General features: G+C 47.8%; 1 long non-coding RNA gene across 1 annotated transcript; it reads left to right on the forward strand.

The window, feature by feature from the left end:
• The first annotated feature begins 1362 nt into the window (after positions 1–1362).
• LOC144223739 (uncharacterized) lies at positions 1363–7250 on the forward strand. Its single transcript, XR_013332810.1, has 3 exons — positions 1363–1488; positions 6781–6879; positions 7148–7250. It is a non-coding gene; the product is annotated as an uncharacterized LOC144223739 (long non-coding RNA).
• The last annotated feature ends 243 nt before the right edge of the window (positions 7251–7493 follow it).

Here is a 7493-nt window from a genome sequence, read left to right on the forward strand (position 1 = left end):
TAATGGCAGGAGTCATCGTGGGTCGTGGCTACACTAAACCAGCCTTGAAAATATTTACTTACTGAGGGAAGCCAATAAATCATACCAGTTAAGATAGACAATACAGAGTGGGGGCTTCCTCTGTTAAGTACCCCATATGTCACTCCTGACAGGTGATAGAGATGCTACAACTCAACAGGAGGCAATCTGGGGGCCATGGATAGCTGCTGTCAGGGCCACCCTTTGTGACTCTTCATCTGGTGTGCTCACTTGAGAGAGGCAAACAACATATTGATTTTCTTCACTAGTGGTGTCTCAGTGACTAAGCCAGTAGCAAAGCTGCCAGCGCTGTGTAACCAGCCCCAATCGGGATGGCGGAGGTGGGCATGTGGCATGCTAAGCACATGCTCCATTCTGCATCTACTGGCTTTTAAAGACAAGCAGCATGAGCTTCTGCAGAGACTGTGTGTAATTGTGAGTGTGTGTGAGTCTGCGTGTTGTGTACAAATGCGTGTGTACTTATCAGAGGACCCGACGATGTCTCTATCGTAACCATTTCCACAGAAGCCTTGAAAAGTCTGCCAGTCTTCAGAGCTCTGTTGTCTGGCTACCCGGGAATGGAGGACATTGGCTGCCCTTGGGCAGCCACCAGAGCCATATGGCACCCTGAACTGAACGGGCCTGATGAAAGCTATGGACGTTTCATTCTCCTTACAGCAGTGAGCTACCCTGAGACCCTTGGGGCAGTTGTTTGGTGTCCTGGAAAGGAGCTGGCACTTTGCCAACACTGGGCCTGGGGGCTCGCCCTGTGTGCTCTGGTTCCTTAAGTCTTTGGGGGACACAATTCATCCTAAATCTTAGAGGGTAGAACCCTGTTCCCTCCAAGACCACTACCACAAGCACTTGCACCTGTATCCCTGCCTCCTCCTCTAGCGATAGCTTACCTCCATTTCTAATTGCCTTCACTACCACTACCACCACCCTATCACCTCCAACCCTTCACCACCACCTTCAGCTCCAACACATTCTACCACATCCACCATCACTGGCTACCGTCACCTCCTCTACCAACATTGCTTCAACTACCACCCTTACTGTTACCACCTCCACTGCCACCATCACCACCACCAAGGCTCAGTCCCCTGAGCCTTGCTCACCTCACCTTGCCACCAAGCTCACCCCCCCCCTGCCTCAGTCATCAGCACCACCACCAGCTCCATCACAACCACCATAACTGCCACCACTGTTACCAATACCACAACACCTCCATTATGATCATCACCGTCACATAATCTGGGTGCTTACAGTGTAAGCCTGTGGGTTATCGGGGCCACACATCTCTTGTTACTATTTCTTACAACAAGTTCTCCTTCTATAAAAATGCTTAGTCCATAAATCTCCGAGCACAGAGAAGACAACTGTTTAGTTTCACTTCTGGAACTTTAATCCAGGAATCAGGGATTTGTGTGAAATGGCCTACAAATTCTCCTCCAGCTCCAAGATTCTTTGGTAGGTGTGTGTGTGTCTATGTCTGATTATGTTCACACCTGTCCAACTCCATATGCATGGAGACTGCCAATTCAGTCTGGAATTCATCTGACTTTGCATGAGAATTTCTGATAGAATCTAGATTCAGAATGCCTAGAAGGAGACAAAGCACAATGACCCTCTGTGCATGTGTAAGCGCCTCCAAACTCATCGTTACTTTACGGTGATGGTGATCAGTGATGTTTCCCAGAAATCCTGACTTGTGGAAGAGATTGTAGGGTGTGTGACATAAGGAAGAGTTATCACAGAGAGTTAGAAGACTGGTGTTAATGATCTTTTAGGGCTCTTGCTCACTGAGTGACCTTAGGTGAGTCACTTTGATCTCTCTTAGCTTCAGCTTCCTCTCCCCATAAGTGAGACAGTTTTACCCATTTGCTAGTATTACTCAGGGGATGAAAAGAAAAGACTGTTGTCACATATTTGTGGCAATACCTGATGCCAGACCTGGAGCACAAGGGGTGTTGGTTCCTTCCTCTCCCCTACTGCTCTGAGGTCCTGCAGCCTTCAGTTAGTTGCTTGGGGAGCACCATTCTTGATCCAGTCCTCTGAGACAGTGGGCTTCCTGTTCCCAGTTCTGTGTCAAATGGCTCCAAAGAAAGAACACAGTGATCCTGTAAAATGTCACTGAATCAGAAGCTCAGCAGCTCTGCCAACAAGCTGGGGGAGAGGACTCCAGAGCAGCTCCAGGGAGAGAGTGAGAGGATACCATCTTAGGCTTGAGCTCCCCAGTGAGGATGGACATTAGGGCTTCCATCTTTTCTGCCTCTCCAACGTGGAAATGCTCCACACACGTGCACGCACACATGCACGCACACACGCATGCCCCAGTCCCATTACCGGGGCAGAAGACAAGGACAAGCAGGAAGTGGGATATCAGAGCCCCCAGAAGCCCAGACTGGTACCCATGAGCTTTGGTTGATTCACGGCCCACATACAAATGACTGTGCAGACAGTGCCTTCCGCTGCAGCCCCCAAAGCATACAGATGAGCGGGCTGGTGGCCTCCCCGCCAGCCCCTCTTAACAGGTTCCCTTGCTCCACTTCTCTCCCTTGTGGTTGTGTGAGTCTCTTGCCAGCCTTTTGCCCAAGTCTCTTTCTCCATACCTCTGGCCTGAGCAAGGCTGGCAGGGTCTCTGGATGGTGACTGGCTGGCAAGCGGGCCATGGAACTGCAAGCTGGGTTGTCACTGAGAAAGAAAGTCTGGGTGACAATAAGCTCACCTCTGTCCCAGCTGCTTGCACTGTCCTTGAAAGCCCAGGGTCGGCTCTGGAATCAGAGCCAGAGGGCCAACCGGGTCTGCCTCGTTAGCAGTTATAGTGCTTCCTGGAAGGTACATTCTTATTTCTACTTTGGCTCACAATACTCTGCACGGGAATAAATTCCAACAGAACTTGGGGTTCATATGTTGGCATCCACTGGAGCTGCAGACTTCACTAAGCCCTGGATTTGATCCCTACTATTCCACATACTAGTTAGATGACTTTGGACAAGTGATTTACCCTCTTTCTACATGCCTTGTTATCGTAATCTGTAAAAATGGAAATAAATAATGGTATCTATTTAAGAGGCTTGTTGTGAATTTAAATGAGATTATTTAAATGAGGGTTATTTCTGGCATTTGAAGACTTCCCAGCGTTCTATGTTAGCTAATGGTGCTCTTACTATGACTACCTCCACCACTACAACAATCACTGTTACTATCAACAAAGCCTATTGGAAGAGTTAACCTCAAACCTCAAATTTACAAGCAGCCTTAGTTGCCATTTAATTAGCGCCTACTATGTGAACACTCTGCTGGGAACCTTGGCTGACACTGACTAGTGTAGCTCTCACAGTTAGCCTATGGAGTAGATCAAGTAATTTCCCAACCATTTATAGACGAGAAACAGGGGGCTTTCCTCGGGTCCCAAGGAAAATGGGCATAAGCAAGGGAGCTTTGCATATTCCTGATTTGGTATCTGTCTAGCTATTTATGCCTTGCTTGATTCAAAAAAAGTCGAGGGTATTTTCAAGTTATCCATGTGCCAAGTAGCAAATGCCCTAGAAAGTACGAATGCAACAAAACTGATGAGCCCTGGGTTGGAACCCCAGCCCCATCACTTCCTAGCCAAGTGACTTGGGAATGTTACATAAAATTTCAGTGAGCTCCAGTTTCCACCACCCATGGATTAGCTATGCAAACTGAAAGATATTCATCATTACCCCCATTTTTCTGCTGAGTACATCAAGATTTCTAGATATTGCAACTTTGCAAGTTTACAAAAGCCATCAGGTAAGTAAATAACAGAGCCAGATACTGGCCCCAGGTTGATGTGCTTTCAAATTCCAGAGCTCTTCCCACTATTCTGAGCTGTCTCAATGGTGCCTTTCCCAAGTGCAAAGCTGGGATTCGAACACAGCACAGTGCTTCCTGTTACATGGTGGTGCTGTCGTTTTTCTAGAGGCACTGAACTTAAGAGGGGAAAACAGATGTTCTGATTCCCCTGTTTGCACTGTCCCCTCCCAAGTGACTCAATGCCTCAACCCCTTATTTCAAGAGTAATAGTGCCTTCAAGATGAGGAGGGAGAGGTTGGGCTAGTGAAAAGTGAGATGGCCCAGACTGTGGCTTGAGTTACTGGTTTGTTTTAACTTCATCCCCTATTCTGTGTACTCCTTCAGTCTGACATCTGCCCCAACACACCATGGGAAGATGCTCTCCTAAGGTCCTCAGGGATCTCCTGGTGGTGAAACATGGGCCTTAAAAATTTTTTTTCAGGGGCACCAGGATGGCTCAGTCAGTTAAGCATCCAACTCTAGGTTTCGGCTCAGGTCATGATCCCTCGGTTTGTGGGTTCTCGTCCCACATCAGGCTCCTTGCTATCAGTGCGGAGTCTGCTTGGGATTCTCTGTCTTCTTCTCTTCCCCTCCCCTGCTCTCATTCTATCTCTCAAATAAATAAACTTAAAAAGTTTTTCCATCATTTAGTATCAAATATACACTGACAATCCTGCTATACAAAAGCACTGTGGTAGGTAATTCAACATTTATAAAGGTGCCAGACCTCCAACAGATTACAGTCTGTGCTGGGGAGGGACAAAACACAATACAACAACATAAGGCAGAGTATGAGACGCAGAAGCATGGACATCTCTGAGTGCCACCCTCACGAGCCATCTCTCCCTCCTTCACCTCACCTTACCCCTTTTCTCCGTGTGGTCTTTCCATTCCCACGAATGCAGCTACCTGCAGCATCAACAGCCCAGGCCCCTTTCCTAATCAAGTCCGAACCACTCCGCTGCCATTCTGATAGCCTTGGAGACCAACACGTTCAAAGCTACTCTCACCACCTTCCTGCCATCCTTCCTGGTGAAAGGTTCCCCCTTAACACCTTTCTCTCCCTCCTCCTTCCTATGTAATCAGTCTCCAGACCCTTTCAGAGCTGCGTCCTGCGTAGTCTTTGAACACATCTGCTTTTCCAGCCTCCACAGTCACCTGGTTTCATGCAGGCCTCTCTTGTCCCTACTGTCCAATCAGCGTCCCAGCTGATCCCCTTGCCTCCGCCTCAACGTACGTCTAGTCCCCTGGCCACTTATCAGAGTGATTTTGTAAAACCCCCTTTGCCTTCAGCATAAAATCAAACTCTTCAGCCCAACGCACAGGGTCTTCGAGGTCTGACCTCAGTTTTCTCTCCCTTTCCCTTCTCCCGCTCCACATCCCATTATGATCTGTAATTAAAGTGACTGAATATTTTTGTTCATCCAAACCAGAATAGCTATGCAAGTGAAAGGAGGCCCTAGTCATAATTATACTGAGATAAACTGGGACTCCCCATGGCAAACTCAAATTTATGGTCATCTAATCCATAATGGCCATCCCAGACCCCAAATGTACATGAGATTTTCTCTCTCTTCTCCAGCGCTAGCTGGCAACTTCTCTCTGTATCTCTTGGCTCAAGTTTTCAGAGATAGAGAATTGGAGAATTTGTTTGTCCCAGGTCATCTTTTTAAGGGCAAGCCCAAGCTACAGCCCCTGGTCAGCCTCCAGATTGGGTGGCTGCCCTTATGGCAGGTGACCAGGCTGGGCTAATCAGGAGTGTCAATATGGCTGCCCCATGGCACAGCACATGGCCACACTGAAGCTAGGCCTCTGGCTGGGGACTCCCCTGGTGGGGAAAGGGGTGCTTTGGCCTCTAAGTCATCTGGAGCTGTCTTCATCAAAACTTTAAAAACTTCCTCCCTTCCTTGGGATTATCGGCTAGGAGTGATAGGCTGGGCCTGGACTCTACCAAGGTCTCTGCCAGTCCCTCCTCCATGCCCCAGCCACTCTGCCATATCTCCCCCAGTACAGCCAACTCTTCAGCTGGCTGACTTGGAGGATGTCCATTTCCCCCAACTGGATTTTCTTCTCTCTCCCTTTCAAATCCTGCTGTGCTGTTACCCAGTAATGGAAACAGCAGAAATCACTTTAGAAAGGAAGCCAGCTGGTTCATTAGTCTGATTAAACTCAAGCAATGGAATCTGAGCACGGTTCACATGATGAATGGTGTGCCTTTTCCTTGGCCACAGTGAATTTTGCAGTGATTTTTAATCATGGGGCTCAGTCACCCCTCACATCTGCAAAATCATGTGAGGCAGAGAGAAAGGGCAGGACTATGGTGAGAAAATGCCAGGGCTTTCTGAGTAGAAGTGGTCCAGTCTCCCCTCTGTCCCTCACTGCAGGCCTGGTGGACTCCACAAAGTGTGCCAGGCTACCTGAGTCTGTCAGGAAGACTCTGGGCTTCAGAGACAGCAAGGCTCATCTTTAAAGTCAGATTTTGCCACTTACCAGCTGTATGCTTCGTGGCTCACATTTCTTTTTTTACCTAAAAGATTATATAAACATATATGTATATAAAAATACGTATTTTAGAGCATTGTAAGGACTAATTACCACTTAATGCTTAATGTCTGAAATATAGGCAGGAGTGGGCAGAGGTGAGAAATGAGTCAGAACAAGTAAACAGGGTCAAATCACAAAAGGTTTTATAGGTTGGGCAAACTTTTAATTTTTGACTTCATATTGAAGGTATGGGTCAGATTGTATAAAAGACAGAATTGCAGAAGAGTGATAAGATCCGCATTTGGGGAAGCTCACTCTGGCACAGGGCAGAAGGCATGGATCAGACCGACACTGGACTGGGAGGGAGAATGATCTGGGCAGTTACCCCAGGAGACATGATAGGAGTCTAAGTGAGGCAGGAGTGGAGTAAGGAGGAATTTGCCTCTCTTGCAACAGATTTGGAACTCAGCAAGGAAGCAAACCAAACTGTTGCTGCTGAGGGACTGAAGAACAACACGAGGAGACAGGTCGAGTGTGGGACCCGTTGAATTTGAGGTAATATTACAAATGTTCCTTTTGATGGCATAGAATCCAACCGTTAGGGTATACAATTAGCCCCTCTCTGAAGAGGTCACCTCCCCAGGCCCGATTTTCAGGATGATGAACAGCCAAACTAGCTAAGACCAATCTGAAAGTTTCCCTGGGAAGTTCTATCGGAAGCTGTAGGCAGCCACGGGTGGGCCTGGAAATGCGGAACACCAAAACACTTTTCTTATTTTGCCCTTACACTCATTGTGAATATGCCCTTTTTCTGCTCATTCAGGAATGGGAGAGGAGGGCAGCCAGCTTCAGCTGGAGGACATTGCAACAGAGAAACTGGTCAAAGACGACTCAGGTGATGGCCGCTACCTTGGTCAAAGTCACAGCGGTGGGGTGAGTGTCAGGGCAAAGCAGAAGGGTCGGTGATAAGCAGGAACAATGACACATGACAAAAGATCAAAAGATGATAAACAACTTACATACAAGGAAGCCCCAGCGTGATGTACAGTGAGAGAGGAAAAGAAACTAGAGCTCAGAGTTGCTTGTAGAGGACAGCTCAGCATAATAGAAAGAGCACGGGCTTTAGAGCTCTAAGGTCTTAGCTTCAAATTTTAGGCCCGGCTGTGTGA

This window comes from Crocuta crocuta, unplaced genomic scaffold, assembly GCF_008692635.1.
Source record: "Crocuta crocuta isolate KB4526 unplaced genomic scaffold, BGI_CrCroc_1.0 scaffold70, whole genome shotgun sequence".
Taxonomy (NCBI): domain Eukaryota; kingdom Metazoa; phylum Chordata; class Mammalia; order Carnivora; family Hyaenidae; genus Crocuta; species Crocuta crocuta.